Source organism: Chlorocebus sabaeus, chromosome 7 (assembly GCF_047675955.1).
Source record: "Chlorocebus sabaeus isolate Y175 chromosome 7, mChlSab1.0.hap1, whole genome shotgun sequence".
Classification (NCBI taxonomy): domain Eukaryota; kingdom Metazoa; phylum Chordata; class Mammalia; order Primates; family Cercopithecidae; genus Chlorocebus; species Chlorocebus sabaeus.
This window is the reverse complement of record NC_132910.1, coordinates 49,624,600-49,652,578: the sequence shown is the minus strand read 5'-3', so window position 1 is coordinate 49,652,578 and position 27,979 is coordinate 49,624,600. Positions and strand designations below refer to the sequence as shown.

The 27,979-nt window shown below is 39.5% G+C and overlaps 1 long non-coding RNA gene across 1 annotated transcript in view; it reads right to left on the bottom strand.

Moving 5' to 3' along the window:
* Window positions 1–1,378: 1,378 nt before the first annotated feature.
* The window catches only part of LOC103235998 (uncharacterized), a 31,340-nt gene continuing 4,739 nt past the window's right edge, over window positions 1,379–27,979 (bottom strand). Inside the window, exons 2-3 of the long non-coding RNA XR_498012.3 lie at window positions 6,504–7,709; window positions 1,379–3,707 (exon numbers count right to left, since the gene is read on the bottom strand). This is a non-coding gene — a long non-coding RNA (uncharacterized lncRNA). The remainder of the gene's footprint in view (window positions 3,708–6,503; window positions 7,710–27,979) is intronic.

The following is a 27,979-nucleotide window of genomic DNA, read 5'->3' as shown; positions in this document are numbered from 1 at the left end:
TTTATACCAGATAAGCTAAATTTCACCTTTATATTAGTGTGTTATTAATGTTAAACTTAGTTTTTTTTTTTTTTTTTTGAGGCGGAGTCTCGCTCTGTCGCCCAGGCTGGAGTGCAGTGGCCAGATCTCGGCTCACTGCAAGCTCCGCCTCCTGGATTTACGCCATTCTCCTGCCTCAGCCTCCCGAGTAGCTGGGACTACAGGCGCCCGCCACCTCGCCCGGCTAGTTTTTTGTATTTTTTAGTAGAGACGGGGTTTCACTGTGTTAGCCAGGATGGTCTCGATCTCCTGACCTCGTGATCCGCCCGTCTCGGCCTCCCAAAGTGCTGGGATTACAGGCTTGAGCCACCGCGCCCGGCCTAAACTTAGTTTTAATAAAACTTTGTAGACATATTTATTCAAATTTTAATGTCAGGCCATAAGCTAAGATTTTTATAGACTCTTTTTAACGTTTTATAATCTTGTTAAAGGCCAGGTTAGTGCTTTAAGAAAAACCCGTTGTGTTTTTATTTTAATGTTCAGTTCACAGAAAAACTGGATGATACCCCTTTAACTTTAGCTAGCATGTTTACACACGGAATTTTTTTTACAATTAATGTTTTAAAACTTGCTTAAACCTTCAAAACACATTTTTAAAAACCTTTTAATGTAGGCAAAAATTTACTTTCTTATGCCTCCTTATAATTCTTTTACCAAAGGTATATTTTACTTTCCTTATACACCTTGCACATAAACTATTTTTTCAATAGTTTTACATTCAGGAGGCCTAGTTACTTTTAAATTACACAACATTTCTTGAATAATTTTTTTTATAATATTCTTTTTTCTCTTTAATGACTTTCGCAGACAATTCTCCTACCTGCCTCAACTTTCAGACAAACATTTCTTTCTTAAACAACCAGTTAATTTATTTCAGGACAAGAATTTACCCTATAACATTCTTTTTACATAAATTCTGCCCCCCTTCCCCCCTTTTATTTTTGAAGATAAACATTCTTTTCCAAAGTGAACTTCCTTTATGTCTGTCAACTAGACTGTCTAAGGCCACAAGATTAGAAGTTACTATAATACATGTTACACTGTTAACTTTTAGCAAACTTTATTTTTATTGAAAACCTTGTAAGTTTGGGATTTCAATTATCCTTTGCTCTTTGCTATTAATAAGACCTTGTTTAGTCCAAATTAATTTAGAATTGGTATAGATGGCTTTTTTTTTTTCCTTCAGTTACCTGGGAGGAACCATCTATCATCCTGTCCTGAAGGGAGTTCCTCTTAGGTCTGGTTGGACCTTTGTATGGTAATTAAGATTTAGATCCCCTGTTAGAAAACCTGCTGGGTTAAGGGAATTCTCAGTGGTTAATGTTAAATCATCTTTTTTTTTTTTTTTTTTTTCCCTTAGGATACTTCTGAACTGGTGAGGTGTACTCACAATGAGGTTTCCTCTAAAAGTTATTTTTATACTTTCTTCTGTTAGCAAAGCAGTTGCCACTACAAATAGAATGCATTTGGGCCATCTGTGGATTACTGGGTTAAATATTTTTGATAGGAAGACTACAGGTTGTCAGTGGCCTCAGTGCTTTTGGGCTATGCCCTTGTTTACACTTACAACAAGGTTGTACTGGAGTGTTGTAGGGTCATGGAGAAGACCTTCAATTGTCAAATATAGGTTTTAAATTTACCCTGGCTTTTAAAGGAATAGGGTACACTTTTTTTTTTTAAACTACTTGTGTATTTCTCTCTTTCTTTTCTTTCTTTGACTTTCTGTCTCTCTCTCTTTTTGACTTTCCTTTTGCCTCTGTCTCTGTCTCTGTCTCTCTCTTTTTCTTCTTGACTCCCTCTTTGTCTCTCTGTCTCTTCCTCTCTCTCTTTGCCTCTTTTCCTCTCTCTCTTTCTGCTGGTCTTTCCCTGCCTCTGCCAGTCACTTATGTTGCTGTTCTCTCAACAACTGTGGGGCCAGGGGCAGGGAGTCTAAAACCAGCTGTAACCAAGTGTCTATGTACAGGAACTGGTCTGGGTGCCCCGGCTTACAGGTTACCTTGTGCCATACCTTTGAAATGAGGTACCTGTCCAGGCTTCCTTCTGATGGCCAACCCACCTCTAATGCTGGCCAGTCTATTTCACACAAAGTTTTAAGTTTTTCTGGTATCACAGTAACACCGTAATCTCACTTAAATTCTTTCTTGAAATTTTTCAACATAGTTCCTAGTGGGGTGGGCTTACTTTGTGCCTGACCCATGCTTCCTCAAGACAAAACATCATGCTCACAGCACACGCACACCACAAAACAAAGAACAGGTACAAAGGGCACACACACACTTTTACAGTTTACACCTAACCAGAATCAAAACCAAAATCAGAGTATCAAGAAATCCAAGCCAGGTCAAAACCAAAACCAAAGTATCAAGCAATCCAAGTCAAGTCAAAAACAAAAACCAAAGTGCTGGTACAGGCACATCGTGGGTGATTAGGCCATGCTTCCACACACATGGAGTGGGCAAGTTCCAAAGACTAGTCTTACCAAGTTTCAGATGTCCAGACTTCAAACGCCACTTCCTTCCAGGTGTTCAGCCACTGCGTTGATCCTCCACAGGGGTCTGCCATGCGTTGCTCTGGTGAGGTGTTCCACTGGGGCAATTGCCTACCCAGGAGCACTCTCAGGATCCATGTCGCTCAAGCTGGCCAGAGTCCCCCACAGGGATGCTCCACAGGTAGGCCTAAGCTACCTAAGGGGCTGCCTCAACTGTCTGTTAATCACCTCACTTCCCGGTCAGGGAACCAAGAAAGGTAGCAGGACAAACCACAGACAAAACCCCTCAGACACTGAGTTAAAGAAGGAAGGGCTTTATTTGGATGGGAGCTTCAGCAAGACTCATGTCTCCAAAAACTGAGCTCCCTGAGTGAGCAATTCCTGTCCCTTTTAAGGGCTTACAACTCTAAGGGGGTCTGCGTGAGAGGGTCGTGATCGATTGAGCAAGCAGGAGGTATGTGACTGGGGGCTGCATGCACTGGTAATTAGAACGGAACAGAACAGGACAGAGATTTTCACAATGCTTTTCCATACAATGTCTGGAAGCTATAGATAACATAACCGGTTAGGTCAGGGGTTGATCTTTAACCAGGCCCAGGGTGTAGGGTCAGGCTGTCTGCCTGTGGATTTCATTTCTGCCTTTTAGTTTTTACTTCTTCTTTCTTTGGAGGCAGAAATTGGGCATAAGACAGGGGTAGTCCCCTCCTTTATGAGCACAAAACACAGATGGGCCTCTTCTCAACCTAGGTCAGGATCATACTGACCCTAGACCTGTAGTCACCTTGTTTTTCTATTTTGATAGATGTTAAGGCTCAGAGCATCTTAAGCTAACACTTGGTCTTAGTATATCTTCTGTTCTCTTTGATTTGTCTTAGGAATGTTCCTTAGCCAGAGGTTTATGTGAGTGTTGTTTTTTTTTTTTTGGGGTTGATTTCAGCTATTTGAACAATTGATTTAAACTACTGTGTGAACCTCTTCTCACGAATGGTCAAATAGCCCATAGTAGAATCAGGTTCTTCCAAATTTGAAATATTTGCTTCCTTTAAAATCTCTAGCATAATTCTCATTTTTGGTCTGCAGGGAATGGTTCCTAGAGTTCTCAGCTCAGCTGTCTATCAGAGACAGATGATATGCCATGAGTTCAAGGAGTCTCTGACTGTTGCCTCTTTTAATTATTTCTCTGCAATGGAAAGTAAAAAGTCTATTATTAGGGGACAACTGATTCAGGTAATCAATCAGTTGGATGCTAAACTATCCCATACACAACAGGAAACTTACATGGTCTCAACTTATCCAATCACAAATTCCCAATTAATTATAAAAGGAAAACTAGTAACTCTATAGTGGAGAAACCTGGCAGACAGCACCTTAATTGAGTGATCAAAGTTAACATCACCAATAATGGAACTGGGTGGAGAAAACTCAAACGTTTTTTTCTCTGCTCTCACACTACAACAACACGGAATATTTCTGTGACCAGATGTGTGGGTTCCCCCTCTCCCTGCCACACCAAGCATTTCTGTAGCAGACACCAGCTGAATATCCTCTAATTCAATTCAATTCATTTCTGACAGTATCTCCCTGGAGATCCCATGATTGAGGACTCAGTCTCCAAGACAGCCTACCACTCCCCACTTCAAATGCCAATCTCAAGTCCTAGGTTGTTTTACCTGTGCTTCTGACAATTGGCTATAAATTGGGGTCTTGCAACTGCCTCCTCAGGTTTGATTAATTTGCTAGAGCAGCTCACATAACTCAGGGAAACATTTACATTTACTAGTTCACCATAAAAGATATTACAAAGGGCACAGATAAAGAGATGCATAGGCTGAGGCATGGAAGGGGGTGTGGGTGCCCTCCCCAAGTGAGCCATCCTCCAGGAGTCTTTATGGTTTTGGCTACCTGAAAGCTCTCTGAACCCAGTCCTTTTGGGTTTTTATGGGAGCTTCATAATATAGGCACAATTGGTTAAATCATTGGCCTTTGATGATCAACTTAACTTTCCTTTACCCTCCTCAGAGGTTGGGGGCAGGCTGGGCTGAAAGTCTCAACCTCCTAATCCTGCCTTGGTTTTTGTAGTGACCAGTGCCCATCCTGAAGCTACCTAGAAGCTGCCAACCATCAGTCAATCATTAGCATACAAAAATACTTTGGGGATTCTAAGGATTTTAGTAGTTATATGCGTTGGAGACCAAATAAAGCATATATTTTATAATATCACAGTGACAAATAGTCATCAAGTGATGAGAAATACTGCTAAGAACAACATGACGTTCATAGAGTATTCCAGCCAAAGATACACAACCTTAATGAAACCATGAAGAAAGCTCAAATAAATCTAGAGGGAGGGGTGGAGCAAAATGGCTGAATATAATCCTCCACCGATCATTTTCCAAATAGGAACACCAAATTTGACAACTATTGACACAAAAAACACTTTCATAAAAAACTAAAATCAGGTAAGCAATCAATACCTAGTTTTAACTTCATATCACTGAAAGAGCCACTGAAGGGGGTAGGAAAAGCAGTATTCAATCACTGATATCACCCCTCCCCAGTCTCCTGGCAGTAGCTTTGTGGCAAGGAGAGAGAATCTGTGCTCTTAGGGGAGGGAAAGCACATTGAATTCAGTGTTGTCCTGCCACAGTAGAAAGCAAAACTGGGCTGAACTCAGCTGAAGCCTACCTATGGAGGGGACATTTAGACCAGCCCTAGCCAGAGGGGAATTGCCCATCCCAGCAGTTGGAATCTAGTTCCAGCAAGCCCTGCCACTGTTGGCAAAAGTGCTCTGGGACTGTAAATAAACGTGAAGGGCAGTCTGAGTCATTGGGACTGCAGTTTCTAGGCAGGTCATAGTGCTGAGCTGGACTTGGAGCTAGCAGACTTGGAGGGCATACAACCTACTGGGACACCAGCCAGGGTGGCTAACAGAGTGCTTACATCTCTTCTCCCCTAACCCCAGGTAGCACAGTTCTCAGCAAAGAAAGTGAGTCCTTTCTTCTGCTTGAGGAGAGGAGAAAGAAGAGTAAAGAGGACTTTGTCTTGCATTTTGGACACCAGTTCAGTCCTAGCAAAATAGGACATTGAGCAGAGTTGCGAGGCCCCCATTCTAAGCCCTATCTCCTAGATGACATTGCCAGATGAAACCCTGGGCCAGAAGGGAACCTTAAGCCTTGAAAAGAAAGACCCAGTCCTGGCAGGATTCATCTTCTGCTGACTAAAGAGTCCTTGCACCCTGAATAACCAGCAGTGATAACTAGGGAGTATGCCATGTGCCTTGGGCTCTGAGACATGCTGGCTTCCATGGTGACCCAGCACATTCCCAGCTGTGGTGGCTACAGTGAAAGACTCATTCTGTTTGAGAAAAGCAGAAGGAAAAGTAAAGTGGACTTTGTCTTGCACCCTAGATACCAGCTCAACCACAAAGGAGTAAGAAGCAGGCTTTTGGGGTCCCTGCATCTAGGCCTAGGCTCCTGGACAGCATTTATGCACCTTCCCTGGGCCAGAGGGAAGCCCACTGACCTAAAGGGTGAGTCCCAGGCCAGGTAGCATTCATCACAGGTTAACCAAAGATAACCCTTGGGCCTTAAGGGGACATGGGTGGTAGTCTCCTCCAATCAGTTGCAGGCTTTAAGAGAAAAAGACAGAGGTACATCAAAGAAGAGAGAATTCTGGTAGCAGACTGCCTTTGGACTCTAATTATTCCTTGCCACTCTTCCCTGAGTCTCTAGCCTGCTTGCCTACCCTGCAGATTTTGGAGGTAATAACCCCCACAACTGTGTAGGCCAATGCCTCACAATAAATCTTTCTCTCTCTCGACACAGACACAGACACACACACACACACACACACACACACACACACACACACACCTATTGCTTTTGTTTCTAGAGAAACCTGACTTACATAGTTCTCTCAACAGGAATAGCCTTGCCAGCAAGACAAATGGACATGCCCAGTGCTTAGTTGGGCTTACCTTGGTGATTCCTCTTCTAGTCTACTTCCATGGCCAATCAGTATCTCCCTCTCCTTTATCTGGATACATTCATTCATCAACTGTGTTCATATAGTCAATAAGGAATAGTCAACTCTTGCTTACTTGTCTTGGCAGGAACTCTGTCTTTTGAGTGACTTTGCCTATAAATTGATTAAATGTAAGCACATAGTTTACCTCTTCAAGGACAATCTTATTTACCCAATATTCAAATTCTTGTGAGACCATCACTGCAGCACTCTGTACTAATGACAGTAGAAACTAAATTAATGTTTTACTTACAGCTGCATTTGAGGTTGATATACCAGACATTTCCTAGACATCAATGGCTAGTCCAATTGTGTAAGATGATGTTTGGGAAATCTCTTAAGCATTGTTTTTCCTTGTAATTATTTCACTTGAGCTTAGGTGTCCTGCTGTTGTATTATTTCCATGTGCCTGCATTTGCATATTTCCATTGTGATAAACATCTGCACTCATCTTTACTTTCTTTCCTCCTGTCTTAGAAAATGAAGTGTCCCTCCTACTGCTCAACCCACTGCCATTTGCCTTTTATCTTTTCCCCACCTCAAGACTGAAATGATCTTTATTGAAATAGTATATTAAAATTGCCAAATTCATTGGAGTCTTGTCAATCTTTATCTTACCAAATCTCTTTTCATTTCTGATTGTTGAACAAGCACTTCTCAGAGCTCTATCCTTTCTGCTCCTGGCTTCCCTGCCATTATTTATTCTAATTCTAACCACATATGCCTATAAGCCCTGGACAATTTTATTATTTTCCTTGATAGGCTCCTCCTCTTTTGCTGCCAAATCATTAATCATGATTTGTTTCTGTCTTCAGGCACTGCTTTTCTTTCTTTGTCTCCTCATGTCAGATGACCACTAACATGGTTTTTATTTTATTTTTTTGGGTGGGGGGAGACCGTATTATTATGGATTTGAGTTTTATTATTACTCAAATCCATTTTCCTGAGCATTCGAGGATCGGAGTTTTTAAGGACAACTTGGTGTGTGACAGGAAGCCAGTGAACCAGGAGTGCTGATTGGTCAGGTTAGAAATGAAATCACAGGAAGTTGAAGCTGTCTTCTTGCACGGAGACAGTTCCTGGTTGGGGGCCAGAAGATCACATGAGCCAGTTTATCAATCAATCTGGGTGGTGCCAGCTGATCCATCAATGGCAGGGTCTGCAAAAAAACCACAGGCACTGATCTTAGGAGCAGTTTAGGGAGCGTCAGAGTCTTGTATCCTCCAGCTGCATGACTCCTAAATAATAACTTCTAATCTTGTGGCTAAATTTGATAATCCTACAAAGGCAGTCTAGTCCCGAGGCAAGAAGGGGGTTTGTTTTGGGAAAGTGCTGTTACCATCTTCGTTTTAAACTATAAACTAAGTTCCTCCCAAAGTCAGTTCCACCTATGCCCAGGAATGAACAAGGACAGCTTAGAGATTAGAAGCAAGATGGAGTTGGTTAGGTTAGGTCTCTTTCACTGTCTAAGTTATAATTTTGCAACGGCCATTTCAATCCCGCCCTGTGGGTTTTATAACACTTTAACCTCAAGGTGTTTGCTAAAGAAGATGAAAAAAGGGCAAAGATTGCCCTAACTTCTTCCTGCTGATCAGGGGCATAGTGGTGGTAGGCGCTGACCCCAAGGTAAGAGGAGTGGAACCTCTTTGCAACTGTCTGAGCACACTCACACAGGCCTGGCTGTGGTTCCAAGGCTTGCACGGCAAAAACGTTAGTATTGTCACCTATAGTTTTAGGACCACATTTAAGGCAGGTGCATACCATAGGATAAATAATGGGTATGAGGGTAAGGAGTGGAATTTCTAGGTTTAAAGTAAAGATTTGAAAGCATTAGTTAGGGGACTTTTAGCCCACAAAGAATTTAGGATTTATTCCAAACTGCAGGAAAAGAAAAGAAAAGAAAAGAAAAGAAAAGAAAAGAAAAGAAAAGAAAAAAAAAGAATAGCTAACAATGTATATTATAATCTTTTTTTGAAGCACAATTTTTCTCTCTCCAGTCCTCGTTTTTATTAAAAACAAGTCATGATAGGATTGATTCATTTGCAAAGCAAACTTCAGTCTTATACTTGGCCTGATTATTTGCATAAAGTGCAGCAAGAATAATTATTTTTCACATAAGCTCATTAATATTGGCTTTGCTGAAACTTTGTTCTATAAGGAATCTCAGGTTGTACTTTTTTTTTTTTTGAGATGGAGTCTTTCTCTGTCAACCAGGCTGGAGTGCAGTGGCATGATCTCAGCTCACCGCAACCTCCACCTCCCAGTTTCAAGCGATTCTCCTGTCTCAGCCTCCTGAGTAGCTGAGATTACAGGTGTGCGCCACCAAGCCTGGTTAATTTTTGTATTTTTGTTTTAGTAGAGATAGGGTTGCACCATATTGGTCAGGCTGGTCTCGATCTCCTGACCTCAGGTGATCCACCCACCTCGGCCTCCCAAAGTGCTGGGATTACAAGCAAAAGCCACCATGCCTGACCAAAAAAAAAAAAAGTACTTTTTAAAAGCCTTGAAGCCCAGCTACAGACTTATCTATGCCTGAAAATGCCTGTGAACTCCTCACTTTAAGGTCCCAAGATAACCTGGGCCTTCTGGGCCTATCAGAAAGCGACGTTCTTCACTTATCACTGGTCAGGAACCCTGTAGAGGGACTGCGTAGACAAGGCATGAGGCCAGTTTTTCTGAGGGGCTTTTGTTGGCTCTATAAGTCCACTTTGATTCCTTAAAGAATGAATAACATTTTAGTGAAAGCCTTGCTAAAATAACCAGTTTCTCCAATTGTGTCCTGTAAGTAAAGAAGACAGATTCTTATTGCACTTATGCAAATAATTATACTGCCATAAGTTGACAATACTCACAGATAGTTTCTAAATCCTGGAAAAATCCGATAGAGAGAAAGCGATATGCTCCAAATTTTGTTCCCAGGAGTACACTTTACTCACTTGTTAAAAGTTGCAAATAGGTCAAAAGAAATAAGTTCTCTTGACTCTGAAAACAAAAGGATTAGCAATGTTTAAAACATCAGCTCTCCATGACAGTCCTAGAAGTTCCATTTATTTCCTCTATTCTAACAGCACAATTTTTAAAGTTATCAGAGACCTGTACTTAGGGTCCTATATCTGATTATAAACTACCTTTTGAAAAGGACTAAAGCAAGACAAAATGTGGATGACAAAAGTTTTAGGACAGCCACTATTAAAGCTACAATTGACTAAGAATTTTGGTTACTTCTGTGACATACAACAAATTTACATAACTATAGCTGTTAATAACATACACTAAATTATATCAAAATTATAGAAGTTTCCCATAATTTTGGAACATATTCTAATACCATATTTATACAAATACAGTCCAAATAAAGCCAAACATCATTTCATATTTGACAATGCTTCCTGTACAATTTTTATACTAATAAGCCAAACATACCATTTTTGAACTTCGGGGGACCTAATGTCTAAAGGATTAATTAGGTCAGAAAATGACACACTTTATAATTTGATTTTAGAAAATCTGTCAACTATTGAAGGTTTACAACACTGAATATCACAAAATAGAATAACAGGTTATTCATTTATCCAAAGTGGTAACTCAAAAATTTTTTTTTAAAAGGTAAAAAGCTTTACTCTGATAGAAGAGACTTAGCTTTCCAAACAAGACCCAATGAAGACAGAATGAGGCCAACTAAATGTGTCTCTTCTCTCTCCTCCTCTTTTTTCCTCTGCCATTTACCCAAAGGGGCAAACAAAAACCTTTCATTACCTTTTAATACTACATAACGATCTTTTTCAAAAGAAAAAACAAATTTTGTGTTTGCTTTAGTGCATCTTTAATGTTAAACTAGTTTCTAAATAAAATTTTGTAACTCTATGCATTTTTAATTAGTTTGACCATTGGGTGCAGTGGTTCACACCTTTAATCCCAGCACTTTGGGAGGCCAAGGCGGATGGATCATCTGAGGTCGGGAGTTCCAGACCAGCCTGACCAACATGGAGAAACCCCATCTCTATTAAAGATACAAAATTAGCTGGGCATGGTGGTGCATGACTGCAATTCCAGCTATTTGGGAGGCTGAGGCAGGAAAATTGCTTGAACCCAGGAGGCAAAGACTGAAGTGAGCCGAGATCATGACACTGCACTCCAGTCTGGTGACAGAGTGAGACTCCCATCTCAAAAAAAAAAAAAAAAAAAAAAAAAAAAAAAATTAGTTTGACTGTAAGGTAAGATTTTCATAAAGTTTTTAGAACCCTTTATAAATTTCTGTTACACAGTAGAGCAATTTTCTAAGAAAACCCTGTTATTCAGACACATGGGCCCAGATTCTGCCCTTACATTAATGTGCTTTTACTTTAATGTTCAATCTATGAAAAAAATTAAATAATCCCCTTTAAATCTTAGCCGAATTGCTCATATCCACCAAACTTTCTTTCCAAGACCAACCCTTCACAAACCCTTTTCACCCTGCTTAAACCTTCAGTTTTGTTCCATTATTCTGTTAGTTTAAGACAATATTTAAAACCCTCTGTACTAGACAAAATTACATTTTAACAAAAGCCATATTTCCATGCCTTCTTATAATCTTTTACCAAAAACACATTCTACTTTCCTTATGCACCTTGTATGTAAAATTATCTCTCTAGTGGTCTCAATTACATATTACAATGTTAACTTTTGGCAACTTTTATTTTTGGGGAAAGCCTGATAAGTAAGCTATTTTAATTATGTTCTAGGTGTGGAGCCTAGGATGTCAGACAGAAATGAAGATAAGGTTTGTCCCTTTCCAGCATAGCCAGGGGGCATGGCTAACTCCACATGTCCTCAGGTCTTATCTAGAATCTAATGCTCTAAAGTAGGTAAATGAAATAATTTCAGAAGTCAAAGAAGCACCTAGCAAATCTGATATCTGACCTTAATTTAGACCAAATGTCTACATTTGGAAGACATTTTCATTTTGTCAATAATCTTTAAAACTGTCTTTTTTTCCAAAAGATTACTAAAGTCACATGAACAAAAAGGCATTAAAGTTTCTATTTTTCTGACAAAATATTTGACTTAAGTGCTTATTTTTCTAAGACAATTAATCAGAGCTCCTTTTATATAAACACCACACACATAACACATATAAATACATAGAAAGAGAGAGATTCAGCACTCGTAAGATTTTTCATTTACCAGTTTCTTTCTTTCTTTCTTTTTTTTTTTTTTTGAGACTGAGTTTCACTCTTGCTATCCAGGCTGGAGTGTAAAGGTGCAATCTTGGCTCACCACAACCTCTGCCTCCCGGGTTCAAGTGATTCTCCTGCATCAGTCTCCTGAGTAGCTGGGATTACAGGCATGTGCCACCATGCCTGGCTAATTTTGTATTTTCAGTAGAGACAGGGTTTCTCCATGTTGGTCAGGCTGGTCTTGAGCTCCTGACCTCAGGTGATCCATCTGCCTTGGCCTCCCAAAGTGCTGGGATTACAGGTGTAAGTCACCGCACCTAGCCCATTTAGTAGTTTCTTAATTGAATTACTGGCTTCAGGGTGGAGCCCTTGGAGGAACAGGGTGAGGAAAGTATGTAGTTCCTAGGGTCCAATAAGCAGGTACAGCTGGAAGGCAAAGACAGATCCCCAAAATTAAGGGTGCCATTTTGTGTTGGATCCTGGATCCCCTAAAAGGAGGGAAATAGTATGGGAGAAAATAGTGCAGTGCTTCTACCATGCATTTCATTTCAAGGCAACCCAAAGCCAAACAGCCCATTTTGTGATCAGCTCATCCTCCACTGGAGTCTCTTTCAGTGGGGATTGGGGATGTTTCCATATATTTTAGGTGGCCAAGAGCATGCTTCTCTAACTGAAACATCAAACAGCTGAGTATCCCCCATAAATGCCATTAGCCATCCCCACAGGTATATTTCCTACCTAGTTATTACACACCAAGTTTCCCTTATAATGTGAAGTAATTTCTGATACCCACAAAAGTCAAAAGCATCAGTTAACACAATGCAAAACAGAACAGAGTCTTAGATTTTGAGAGGGATCTATTCTCATTCAATTCTTGGGCTTCTGTGAGGAAAACAGAGGTTTTTGCCAGAATGGGGCCTCCTCTGCTTTTCCCCAGGTGTCCCAGGGTTAGATTTTATCTTAGGTTCTGTCACGTGGGTATCAAGAGTGGCAAGAAGACAAAATGGAGAACAATTTAGTCTACTGAAAAGAAAAATCTTTTTTTTTTTTTTCAGAAAAACATGATTTAAGAAGAGAAAAAAGATAAAATCCTCTTACATAGATATAGCTTGGATATTTGTTTTTAATTCAGCTGATACTAACCAAAGAGTTTTTTATCTTAAAAGAATTCTTTTAAATCTCTTATTACCAGACTCTAACCAGGACAGCCAATATTTCTGGCTTTTGAATCCTACCACAGGTAACTTCCCACATGAAATTAATAAGTTTTAACAAAGATTATAACCTAACCATGGATGTATAAGGTGCCTCACAGAGATGATAAGCAGTTTCTTTTTTTCTACAAGATTTAGAATCTCCCCAATGGTAGTTTAGAGAAAGGAAAACCCAAGACAGGAAATCAGAAGTTATTCATGGGGGAAAAACCCTCAAGAAATGGCAAAGTTACACAAATAACAAACCAGAAAGGATTCATTCCAGTAGCCAAGAATTGAACCCAAGTCAGCATTCTCAAAAGACAATGGCTTAGCTACTGAGCTACACAGCATTGAGCAGTTTCTATTGCTCTTCCCAGAAGTCTAGAGTTTCTGATTTCAATCTTGCAAACACTCTTAACTGCTCAAGGTAATTTTTAGGGCTAACTATGATATGAACCCCCAAATTCTTGTCCTCTGGATGGCAGAAACCAAGAGAAAGTATCCTCATATGGTCACAGTGTCAAGCCCTTAAGGACACAAAACAAGACAGAGAAATTTCATTTGGTATTAGTTTCAGGGACCTGGAGCAAAAATTGTAACCGATTACCTTTCTGGGCTAAATGAAAAGCAGGCTTATAGAGGAACAGCTCCAGTCTACAGCTCCCAGTTTGAGCAATGCAAAAGACTGGTGATTTCTGCATTTCCAACTGAGGTACTGCGTTCATCTCACTGGGACTGGTTGGGCAGTGGGTGCAGCCCATGGACTGTGAGTCAAAGCAGGGCGGGGCATCACCTCACCCAGGAAGTGCAAACGGTTGGGAAATTCCCTTTCCTAGCCAAGGGAAGCCATGACAGATGGTATCTGGAAAATCAGGACACTCCAGCCCTAATATTGTGCTTTTCCAATGGTCTTAGCAAATGGCACATCAGGAGATTGTATTCCATGCCTGGTTCAACAGGTCCCATGCCCATGGAGCCTTGCTTGCTGCTAGCAGAGCAGTCCAAGATAGAACTGCGAGGTGGCAGCAAGGCTGGGGGAGGGGTGTCTGCCATTGCTGAGGCTTGACTAGGTAAACAAAGCGGTCGGGAAGCTCGAACTGGGTAGTAAGCCCACCGCAGCTCAACGAGGCCAGCCTGACTCTGTAGACTCCACCTCTGGGGGCAGGACATAGCTGAAAAAAAGGCAGCAGAAACTTCAGCAGACTTAAATGTTCCTGTCTGACAGCTTTGAAGAGAGCAGTGGCTCCTCCAGCACAGAGTTTGAGATCTGAGAACAGACAGACTGCCTCCTCAAGTAGGTCCCTGATCCCTGAGTAGCCTAACTGGAAGACATCTCCCAGTAGGGACCAACTGACACCTCATATAGCCGGGTATCCCTCTGAGACAAAGCTTCCAGAGGAAGGATCAGGCAGCAACATTTGCTGTTCTGCAGTATTTGCTGTTCTGCAGCCTCCACTAGTGATACCCAGGCAAACAGCGTCTGGAGTGGACCTCCAGCAAACTCCAACAGTCCTGCAGCTGAGGGTCCTGACTGTTAGAAGGAGAACTAACAAAAAGAAAGGAATACTATCAACATCAAGAAAAAGGACATCCACACCAAAACCCCATATGTAGGTCACCATCATCAAAGACTAAAGGTAGATAAAGCCACAAAGATGGGGAGAAACCAGAGCAGAAAAGCTGAAGATTCTAAAACCCAGAGTGCCTCTTCTTCTCCAAAGGATCGCAGCTGCTTGCCAGCAATGGAACAAAGCTGGACGGAGAATGACTTTGATGAGTTGACAGAAGTAGGCTTCAGAAGATCGGTAATACAAACTTCTCCAAGCTAGAAGAGGATGTTTGAACCCATTGCAAGGAAGCTAAAAACCTTGGAAAAAAGATTAGAACAATGGCTAACTAGAATAAACAGCATAGAGAAGATCTTAAATGGTCTGTTGGAGCTGAATACCATGGCACGAGAACTACGTGACACATGCACAAGCTTCAGTAGCCGATTCGATCAAGTGGAAGAAACGGTATCAGTGATTGAAGATCAAATGAATGAAATGAAGCGAGAAGAGAAGTTTAGAGAAAAAAGAGTAAGAAGAAATGAACAAATCCTCCAAGAAATACGGGACTATGTGAAAAGAACAAATCTACAACTGATTGGTGTACCCTGAAAGTGACAGCGAGAATGGAGCCAAGTTGGAAAACACTCTGCAGGATATTATCTAGGAGAACTTCCCCAACCTAGTAAGGCAGGCCAACATTCAAATTCAGGAAATATAGAGAATGCCACAAAGATACTCCTCAAGAAGAACAACCCCAAGACACATAATTGTCAGATGCACCAAGTTTGAAATGAAGGAAAAAATGTTAAAGGCAGCCAGAGAGAAAAGTTGGGTTACCCACAAAGGGAAGCCCATCAGACTAACAGCGGATCTCTCGGCGGAAACTCTACAAGCCCGAAGAGAGTGAAGACCTATATTCAACATTCTTAAAGAAAAGAATTTTCAACCCAGAATTTCATATCCAGCCAAACTAAGCTTCCTAAGTGAAGGAGAAATAAAATCCTTTACGGACAAGCAAATGCTGAGAGATTATGTCACCACCAGGCCCGCCTTACAAGAGCTCCTGAAGCAAGCACTAAACATGGAAAGGAACAACTGGTACCAGCCACTGCAAAAACATGCCAAATTATAAAGACCATTGATGCTAGGAAGAAACTGCATCAATGAATGAGCAAAATAACCAGCTAACATCATAATGACAGGATCAAATTCAAACATAACAATATTAACCTTAAATGTAAAAGGGCTAAGTGGCCCAATTAAAAGACACAGACTGGCAAATTGGATAAAGAGTCAAGACCCATCAGTGTGCTGTATTCAGCAGACCCATCTCACATGCAGAGACACACATAGGCTCAAAATAAAGGGATGGAGGAAGATCTACCAAGCAAATGGAAAACAAATAAACAAACAAAAAAAGCAGGGCTTCCAATTCTAGTCTCTGATAAAAAAGACTTTAAACCAACAAAGATCAAAAGAGACAATTTAGGCCATTACATAATGGTAACAGGATCAATTCAACAAGAAGAGCTAACTATCCTAAATATATATGCACCCAATAAGGAGCACCCAGATTCATAAAGCAAGTCTTTAGAGACCTACAAAGAGACTTAGACTCCCACACAATAATAACGGGAGACTTTAACACCCCATTGTCAACATTAGACAGATCAAAGAGACAGAAAGTTAACAAGGATATACAGGAATTGAACTCAGCATTGCACCAAGCAGACCTAATAGACATCTACAGAACTCTCCACCCCAAATCAACAGAATATACATTCTTCTCAGCACCACATCCCACTTATTCCAAAATTGACCACGTAGTTGGAAGTAAAGCCCTCCTCAGAAAATGTAAAAGACCAGAAATTATAACAAACTGCCTGTCAGACCACAGTGCAATAAAATTAGAACTCGGGATTAGGAAACTCACTCAAAACTGCACAAGTACATGGAAACTGAACCACCTGTTCCTGAATGACTACTGGGTATATAACGAAATGAAGGCAGAAATAAAAATGTTCTTTGAAACCAATGAGAACAAAGATACAACATACCAGAATCTCTGGGACACATTTAAAGTACTGTGTGGAAGGAAATGTATACCACTAAATGCTCACAAGAGAAAGCAGGAAAGATCTAAAATCAACAACCTAACATCACAATGAAAAGAACTAGAGAAGCAAGAGCAAACACATTCCAAAGTTCGCAGAAGGCAAGAAGTAACTAAGATCAGAGCAGAACTGAAGGAGACAGAGACACAAAAACCCTCCAAAAAATCAATGAATCCAGGAGCTGGTTTTTTGAAAAGATCAACAAAATTGACAGACCGCTAGCAAGACTAATAAAGAAGAAAAGAGAAGAATCAAATAGACACAATAAAAAAATGATATCACCACCGATATCACCACCGATCCCACAGAAATACAAACTACCATCAGAGAATACTATAAACACCACTATGCAAATAAACTAGAAAATCTAGAAGAAATAGATACATTCCTGGACATATACCCCCTCCCAAGACTAAACCAGGAAGAAGTTGAATCCCTGAATAGAAAAATAACAGGCTGTGAAATTGAGGCAATAATTAATAGCCTTCCAACCAAAAAGAGCCCAGGACCAGATGGATTCACAGTAAAATTCTACCAGAGATACAAAGAGGAGCTGGTACCATTCCTTCTGAAACTATTCCAGTCAATAGAAAAAGAGAGAATCCTCCCTAACTCATTTTATGAGGCCAGCATCATCCTGATAACAAAGCCTGGCAGAGACACAACAGAAAAAGAGAATTTTAGACCAATATCCCTGATGAACATCGATGCAAAAATCCTCAATAAAATACTGGCAAACCAAATCCAGCAGCACATCAAAAAGCTTATCCAACATGATCAAGTCAGCTTCATCCCTGGGATCCAAGGTTGGTTCAACATATGCAAGTCAATAAACATAAACCATCATATCAACAAAACCAAAGACAAAAACCACATGATAATCTCAACAAATGTAGAAAAGGCCTTCGACAAAATTCAACAGCTCCTCATGCTAAAAACTCTCAATAAACTAGGTATTGATGGGACGTATCTCCAAATATAAGAATTATATCTTGTTATTACAAAAATAATGAGTTATTTATGACAAACCCACAGCCAATATCATACTGAATGGGTAAATACTGGAAGCATTCCCTTTGAAAACTGGCACTGGCACAAGACAGGATGCCCTCTCTCACCACTCCCATTCAACATAGTGTTGGAAGTTCTGGCCAGGGCAATCAGGCAGGAGAAAGAAATAAAGGGTATTCAATTTGGAAGAGAGGAAGTCAAATTGTCCCTGTTTGCAGATGACATGATTGTATATTTAGAAAACTCCATTGTCTCAGTCCAAAATCACCTTAAGCTGATAAGCAACTTCAGCAAAGTCTCAGGATATAAAATCAATGTGCAAAAACCACAAGCATACCTATACACCAATAACAGACAAACAGACAGCCAAATCATGAGTGAACTTGCATTCACAATTGCTTCAGAGAGCATAAAATACCTAGGAATAGAACTTACAAGGATGTGAAGGACCTCTTCAAGGAGAACTACAAACCACTGCTCAACAAAATAAAAGAGGACACAAACAAATGGAATAACATCCCATGCTCATGGATAGGAAGAATCAGCATCATGAAGATGGCCATACTGCCCAAGGTAATTTATAGATTCAATGCCATCCCCATTAAGCTACCAATGACTCTCTTCACAGAATTGGAAAAAAGCTACTTTAAAGTTCATATGGAACCAAAAAAGAGCCTGCATTGCCAAGACAATGCTAAGCCAAAAGAGCAAAGCTGGAGGCATCATGCTACCTGACTTCAAACTATACTACAAGGCTACAGTAACCAAAACAGCATGGTACTGGTACCAAAACAGAGATATAGACCAATGGAGCAGAACAGAGCCCTCAGAAATAATACCACACATCTACAAGCATCTGATCTTTGACAAACCTGACAAAAACAAGAAATGGGGAAAGGATTCCCTATTTAATAAATGGTGCTGGGAAAACTGGCTAGCCATATGTAGAATGCTGAAACTGGATCCCTTCCTTACACCTTACACAAAGATTAATTCAAGATGTATTAAAGACTTTAATGTTAGACATAAAATCATAAAAACCCTAGAATAAAAACTACGCAATATCATTCAGGCCATAGGCATGGACAAGGACTTAATGACTAAAACACCAAAAGCAATGGCAACAAAAGCCAAAATTGATAAATGGGATCTAATTAAACTAAAGTGCTTCTGCACAGCAAAAGAAACTACCATCAGAGTGAATAGACAACCTACAGAATGGGAGAAAATTTTTGCAATCTACCTATCTGACAAAGGGTTAATATCCAGTATCTACAACGAACTTAAACAAATTTACAAGAAAAAATCAAACAACCCCATCAAAAAGTGGGTGAAGGATATTAACAGACACATCTCAAAAAAGACATTTATGCAGCCAACAGACACATAAAAACAATGCTCATCATCACTGGCCATCAGAGAAATGCAAATCAAAACCACAATGAGATACCATCTCACACCAGTTAGAACGGCAATCATTAAAAAGTCAGGAAACAGCAGGTGCTGGAGAGAAGGTAGAGAAATAGGAACACTTTTACACTGTTGGTGGGACTGTAAACTAGTTCAACTATTGTGGAAGACAGTGTGGCGATTCCTCAAGGATCTAGAACTAGAAACACCATTTGATCTAGCCATCCCATTATATACCCAAAGGATTATAAATCATGCTATTATAAAGACACATGCACAAGTATGTTTATTGCAGCACTATTCACAATAGCAGAGACTTGGAACCAACCCAAATGTCCATCACTGATAGACTGGATTAAGAAAATGTGGCACATACACACCATGGAATACTATGCAGCCATAAAAAAGGATGAGTTCATATTCTTTGTAGGGACATGGATAAAGCTGGAAACCATCATTCTCAGCAAACTATCGCAAGGACAGAAAACCAAACACCACATGTTCTCACCCATAGGTGGGAATTGAACAATGAGAACATATGGACACAGGGTGGGGAACATCACACACTGGGGCCTGTTGTGGGGTGGAGGGAGTGGGGAGGGATAGCATTAGGAGATATACCTAATGTAAATGACGAGTTGATGGGTGCAGCACACCAACATGGCACATGTATATATATGTAACAAACCTGCACGTTGTACACATGTACCCTAGAAATTAAAGTATAATAATAATAAAAAAAGAAAAGCAGGCTTATAGAGGTCCTACGCCCATGTTCTATCCTATGATACTCCCGTCTGCATTACAGAAAGACACATTCTTAGCACAACGTAAACCAGATTTGCTACAGCCTAAGACTAGTCTCAGAAATCCTTTTATTTCTATTAACCAAACCCTTGCAGAGGAGACAAATAATGATGTTTATCATTAAACACACACACACACACACACACACACACACACACACACACACACACGAGAGACAGAGATAGAGAGAGAGAGAGGGAGAGAAACTAGAAACTTGGCTGGTAAGAATTTCTTACCCTTTTTGCTGGCCTACCAGGTTTCCGGGTTTCCTTTCTCCGCCCTTTCCAGAATAATGGATCAAGTTTTTGATGGCCCTGCTTGCTGTGCTCAAGACACCTTACAAAATAAAATCACCTTTTTCTGTTTTATGAAACCATAGGCAAAGATTCTCAATTTTGCAAGATGCTGCCCAACGGGCTGCGTGGGGCACTGAATTAGCATTTTCCATCCCAGTCAAAGCAAAATGCACATAACAAAACAGACACTAGTCACCTTGTTCAGCACACAATATGGACCTGGCAAGGCTCATACTTTCTCTGTTGGTCCCTGTTGTCTTTGATCCACTCCAGGTTGAGAGGGATGATCTCTGACTGGTAATTCAATAGTTGGCCTCTGGGCAAGATGAAGAACAGATAGCTGCCCCAATTCAGGCCTGTTGAACTTTCTTCAGGGCTCACCAAATGTGACTAGACAAGTAAGGATGGTTCTCTGAATTAGGCCTGGTGGAGTTCTGTCAGCAATTCTTCTGAAATTCCCTTCACATATACAAACACATAAAAACAAAATAGAAGGACTTCCAAATCAAGATCCTTATCCAAGAATTCCAAGAGTATCCCTTCCAAACTATCCTCCTATTTCTCCTATTCTCCATCTGAGAAATCTCCCTGAAATCTTCCTGACTGAGAAGTCTCCCAAGACTCTTACTACTAATTAGAGAGGGCCAACCAAGACTCCTGAAGGAGCCAAACTGAGACAGGCACCTTACCATGGGGGAACAGAAAAACTGAGACACCGGAAGCGGCCAAAGTGAGATAGACATCTCTGAATGGGGCCATAGACAGACATCTCACCATGGGGCTTCAGAAAAATCAAGACCTCCGAGGGGGCCAAACCAATTGGAGAAGGAAGGAGGCATTGGCAAATAAAATACTCACCAAACCAGACACTCACCAAACCAGACACTCCGTGACAGGGCTACAGACAGGTACCTTGTGATAGGGCTACAGTTACACATACCCCAAGGTGGGGCTACAGACAGACATCCCACCATGGCTACAATTATGGGATGTCTTCTAGCACTATTTCTCTATATCAGTTAAGTCCATGCACATTAGGTCAGCAGCACCCTGCCAGAAGAGACAATACCAGAGTCAGCCTTAGTCCAAGAGAACTAGGCCACTTAAGGCATTCACTAGTTGTTCTAAGATTAAAGAAGTATTGCATCTTAAAAATAATCCATTATGAAGCACCTGTATACTTCAAGAGCTGAGTTGCCAGCTATCTGTATTAGTTTGCTAGGGTTGCTGTAACAAGTAAACACAATCTGGGCAGCTTAAGCAACAGAATTTATTGTTTCACAGTTGTGAAGGATAGACGTTTAAAATCAAGGTGTCAGCAGGGTTGGCTCCTTCTGAGGGCTGTGAGGGAGTAAGTTCCAGGCCTCTCTCCTTGACTTACACATGATCCTCTTTTCCCTATGGCTCTTCATGTCATCTTCTCTCTGTGTACCCCCATGTCTAAATTTCCTCTTTTTATAAATACCCCAGTCATATTGGATTAGGTACCACTCTGAATGCCTTATTTTAACTCTAGAACCTCTGTAAAACCCCTCCTTAAGTAAGGTCACATTGTGAGGTACTGGGAGTTAGGACTTCAACATATAGAGTTGGGAAGACACAATTCAACACATAACACTATCTGAAACACATTTTCTGCCCTCAAGGAGCATTCAGCCTAATGTGTGATATACACATTTATTCTCTATCTTCTATTTATTCAACTTTGAATTTAAAGAGAAAAGACTAAGTTGCTTTGTAATAATGATAATATTAAGTATTCACATTGTACTAATTGTAGTTTCAGGTGTGTCTGGTATAATACCAAGTTGGTACTTTCTAGAAATAATTATCTTAAATACATGTCTCAATCACTTGGGCTGGCCTCTGGATCCATCATTGCAGGGAGGCTACTAAACCACGGGCAGGTAGCCACAAGGGCAATCCTAGACAAGTCCCCAAATTTGCAACTACCCAGTGAGTTCACCTTGCCTGCTGCCTAGACAGCCGATTTATCAAGATAGGGGAATTGCAATAAAGAAAGAGTAATTCACACAGAGCTGGTTGTGTGGGAGACTGGAGTTTTATTATTACTCAAATCGGTCTCCAAATATGGTTTTTATTTCTATTTTTTTGACACAGGGTCTAGTTCTGTGGCCCAGGCTGGAGTGCAGGAGGGCAATCACAGCTCACTGCAGTATCAAACTCCTGGACTCAAGTGATCCTCCCACCTCAGCATCCTGAGTAGTAGTGACTACAGCCATGTGCCACCATGTCTGGCTAACGTTTTTTATTTTTTTGTAGAGAGAGGCTCTTGCTATATTGCCTAGGTTGGTCTTATACTCCTGGGCTCAAATGATCCTCCTGTCTTGGCCTCTCAAAGTGCTGGGATTACAGGCATGAGCCACTACACTCAGCTTCTGCTAACATGGTTTTAATATATATCTTGTGTGCTGACTTCCAAGTCTGTATAGCAACCCTGACCTTTCCCGTATTTATACTCATTTAACTAACTGGATACAAATTCCTGAGTATTGTCAATGTTTTGGCATTTCATATTATGAAAATAAAAATTCACTTTTGTTGACAAAACTTTACATTTTGTAACCATATAAACTGGCATTACATAGAATTTTTTCATGTCATTACAGAGATATCTTCCTTATAATATTTTTTGAATTTGTTCAATTTAATTAGATATGCAGATTTAAAAGGGAAGAAAATTAGATACTTACATGTGTGAGAAATTAAATAAATATATAACTAAGCTGGATATATTAGATTTAAATCAATTTCTCAAGATAAAGGAAAAAATAATTTAATTCAAGTGAATATTGAGACACATATTTAAGAGAATTATTTTTAGAAAGTACCAACTTGGTATTATACCAAACACACCTGAAACTAAAATTCATGCAATGTGAGTACTACATATTATCATCATTACAAAAGCAACTTAGTGTTTTTTCTTTAAATTCAAAGTTGAATAAATAGAAGAGAAAGAATAAATGTGTATATCACACATTAGGCTGAATGTTCCTTGAGGGCAGAGAATGTGTTTCAAATAGCGTTATGAGTTGAATTGTGTCTTCCCAAATTTATGTGTTGAAGTCCTAACTCCCAGTACCTCACAATGTGACCTTACTTAGAGAAGGGTTTTACAGAGGTACTGAAGTTAAAATAAGGCATTCGGAGTGGTCCCTAATCCAGTATGACTGGGGTGCTGATAAGAAGAGGAAATTTAGACATGGGTGTGCATAGAGGGAAGATGATGTGAAGAACCACAGGGAAAAGAGGATCATCTGCAAGTCGAGGAGAGAAGCCTGGAACTTATCATTCCCTCATAGCCCTCAGAAGGAAGCAATCCTGCTGACCTCTTAATTTTGGACCTCTATCCTCCAGAACTGTGAAACAATAAATTCTGTCGCTTAAGCTGCCCAGATTGTAGTTACTTTGTTACAGCAACCCTAGCAAACTAATACAGATATCTGGTGACTCAGTTCTTTGAGCATACAGGTGCGTCATAACTGGTTATTTTTAATATGAGATATCTCTTTTAATCTCAGAACAACTAGTGAATCCTTTAAAATTTAAATCAATCAGATGACATGATGGAACAAAATAGTCAATGTAAATTGGTTACATTAATTGCTTTGGTTGCAAACTGTATTTATGACTTTAAGAAAATCTTTTATCTTTCTTTTAACATTAGAATTTGGTTTATAACCTAGCAAACATATTTTAAAATTCTCTCTTTCTGAAAGTTTTGTATACTTTAATATGAATCATACCAGACAATAAAACAATAAAATTAGATTACTTGGTTCTCATATTTAACATTCTCTAAATTTATCCCTTACCATACCTTTAAGAAAAAAATCTTTAAAAAAAAACTTTCCATTTTTCTTGATTAACTTTTTTCTTCCTGAACAAATTTTCCTCTTTGCTATATATATTATTTGGGACAAAGACCCCTTGTTGAATAATTACGGTATTTCAGATGCTATGCTATATAACTTCATATTTGTATCATATGTGATTCTCACAATAACCCAGTGAATTGGGTATTAGTACTTCTGCTTTTTACCGGAGGAAATACAGGATCAGTGAGACTAGGTAACCTGCCCACGGTTATATAGGTAATAAGCAACCAGACCACAGACCATGGTATTGCCTTGTGTCTCATTTCTATGCCTAGTGTTCTTTCACCTGAAACTGTGTTTCTGGATATAATTTGACTAGTTTTATGTCAACAAGCCCATCGGTTAAAATATTTTGTCTGTAAGTAACAGAAACCCTGACTCAAACTCATGTAGACAATAAAAAATTTATTATCTCACATATTAGTAGCTCCAGGGTTAATCTCTTCAATGGCATGAGGATCTAAAGTTGCCCAATTTCTATTCTGCCTACGTCCTATACATTATTGCCACATAAGGTTTATTACGTGATTGTAGGGTGATCTAGCTTTCAGGAATTCTGTCAACATAATCCTCTACATCAACAAGTCAGCTCTAGTCATTATGTCCACACAATGCAATATCTAGAGAAAGAAGAGACACCATTTTGTTCCATGGCTCTTTCTTAGAAATAAGTAAAATAAAAACTTAGAAATACTTACTTAGAAATAAGTAAAATTTCCCTAGAACTCCTAGAAGGCTCTATTTTACAACTCTTTGGCTACTGTGTTAGCTTTCTACTGCTGTCATAACAAATTACTAGACATTTAGTAGCACAAAACCACACTTATTTATTATCTCACAGTTCTGTAGGTCAGAGTCCTGGTGGGCTCAATTGGGTTCTCTACTTAGGGCCTTATAATGCCCAATCCAAAGTGGAGGCTAGGCTGGGCTGGGAGGATTTGAGGAAGAATCTACTTCCTAAGTAGAACTTAGCTCACTAAGTTCATTGACAAAATCCTGTTCTCTGTGGTTGTAGGATTTGGTCCTTGTTTCCTCATGGGCTCTCAGCTGGGGATTCCTCTCAGCCCCTTGCGGCTCTCTGCATCCCTCATCTGGTGGTTCCCTCGAATCCTTCTCATGCTTCAACTCTCTCTGACTTTCCCTTCTGCCATCAGCTGAAGAAACCTCTCTGCTTTGAGTGCTTGTGTAATTAGATGTGGCCCATCTGGATAATCTCCCTATTTTTAGGTAAGCTGTGCCTTATAACAAAACTTAATCATGAGAATGACATCTCATTATATCTGTAGTTTTTAGGAATTTAAATGGGAAATCTCTGGGGAGTCATTTTAGAGTGATGCCTACCACAGCCACAGTTGGGTCATATGTCCTTTTCTGAATTAATCAATGACAAGGGGAATGAATTACCATAATTTGCTCAGATAGCCTTCTGGGATAGAATGGAAATGTTGGGGAATAAACCACAATGTCCATTATGTAACCACATTATAATGCTTCTCTTAAGAGTGCTGAATGGGTTCATATATTCTCTATACCATATATTGATATTTTATTTTCACAAAGAATACTATCATCTGGATAGTACTCTTTTCCTCATTATTTTTCATGATGCTTAATACATGTTGGCTAGAATACTGGTTAAAAATTATTTTAGGAGAGACAAAAAAGAGGCTGTGTAAGTACAGTTCTAGTATTCAAGAACAAAAAATTCTCCCCATCCTGTCATGGTAAATTATCTTAAAAAGAGAGAGCTGGCTGGGCTCAGTGGTTCACGCCTGTAATCCTAGCACTTTGGGAGGCTGAGGTGGGTGGATCACGAGGTCAGGAGATTGAGATCATCCTGGCTAACACGGTGAAACCCTGTCTCTACTAAAAATACAAAATATTAGCCGGGCATGGTGGCGGACACCTGTAGTCCCAGCTACTCGGGAGGCTGAGGCAGGAGAATCGCTTGAACTTGGGAGGCAGAGGTTGCAGTGAGCAGAGATCACGGCACTGCACTCCAGCCTGGGTGACAGAGCAAGACTCTGCCTCAAAAAAAAAAAAAAAAAAAAAAAGAGAGAGAGTGAGTGAGCTGATTAACTTGTTGAGCTGATAACAGCAGCATTATGGCTATAATTTGGGTTTCTTACAAGTCTTTCTGTAAAACATTTAATAGGTTTATGGCAGATATAGAGAGAATATTAGTCCACCTGTTATAGATAAGCTGCCTTAGATACCTGGGAACAACTTCCTGTAAGAAACCGCTGCCCACTTAGTATTACCATTGAGAAACCATTTATGGACACAACCTACAACAGTCTCCCTTACTTCTTTAAGAGTTCCTCTGTAGGAATTGTAACTTCTTTTCACTCCCAGTCCCCTCCACATCCACCACCCTGCTCTGTCTAGTTTGTTGCAATGTAAAAAGAAATCTAGCTGTATACCGTGTCCCCCCATTAATATGTAGAATAACTTGCGACAGTGTATCTTGCAAGGTAGATGTCATCTTCTCTACTCCCTCTTTATATGTGACCTTCTAGAAGCTGTTACCTTTGCCCAAGATGATGACTTTCCGCCTAAGATATTCTTTTTCATCGGAAAAGAATATCTAAGTAGGGGCATTTCTCTCTTAGAACCTCTTTCTACTGCTGTTGATTGCACCACCTAGCAGGAGTGTTTGCCATCTAATGGCAAGGTAGGACTGCTCCAAGATCCTAAGCCACAGTTGGAAGATGGTACAAGTGCAGTGTACATTCTGTTTGTTTGGCTGATGTGCTACGTCTCATATGTCAAAACGTAGCTCAAGAACTGATAAGCTCTCTGAACTATAAATAATCCCAGGAAAGGAAGTGATAGTAAAAACACTGGACAGATCTGGGACTTTTGTGGTAAATACGGTACTTTAAAGGAGTAACAGGTCGACTGAATGGTAAATCAAGTAGACTTTAATCATTTCCTACTGTTTCTAGATAAGCTTTTTCATTTTTAGGCTTGAGGAAACTAAGGTCTAAGGCAAGCAGTTAGTAAAAATAAATGAGACTGTGAGCGTTTAGATAGTCTTTCTAGTACCTTATTTTAAGCATTTGTAGTCAATGGAACCACCAGTTCACTTTATTGCTTGATAGAGTTTTATTATATTATATTTAATATACTTTATTAAATCTACTTTATTGTTTGATAGTTTTATATTATATTTATTATATTATTTAATATATTATATTATTATATAAAATGTATATTTGATACAAATCAATGTTCAATATCTGTAAGTTTTTGGTGCATTTTATTATAGAGAGACACTTATTTACTTTGGTTAACTTAAATTATTCATGCAGGGTTGGGATTCTGGTTATTCTGTTCATGAATAAGGATATAAAATGTTGTATATTAGAAATATTATATTTTCAAGAACTTTTATATTTGTTATATAGGTTTTTTGTTAAATTATTTAGGTGTAACTATAAAGCTAAATTATTTTATATGTGAATAAAAGGATGAGTGATTTTATTAGCATAAGTTGGTGGAATTGTGCCATCTAGTGCCCTTTACTAAAAATAAAAACCCTTGTTTTTTTTTTTAAGATTTATTTTTCAGTTCCTAGAATCTCAAAGTTTGAAGATTAAAATAAGTGTAGCATGTGACAGGATTTCCTTCCTTTTTAAGGCTGAATATTATTCAAGGTAATGATTTTTAAAGTACTTAGCTGAAGTCAGGCTAGCTTTAGCCTCTAAATCAATGAGAACTACAAATCGACTTAATGTGATTTGTATATATAATAGAAAAATATAGTTACCTATATTTAATAAAACACTGTACCATGCTGAGACAGAATCCCAACAACTGAGAATCTCCTAAAACTATAATAAACTCCTTTGGGACCATTATGCAAGACGGTAGCTTTTGACAAATGCCATGTAAATATATTCTTAAATTTTGTTGTCAACAATTTATAAGTTGAGCTACTGAGATTTGAACCTCAATACAGTTTCCATTTTTAACATACTG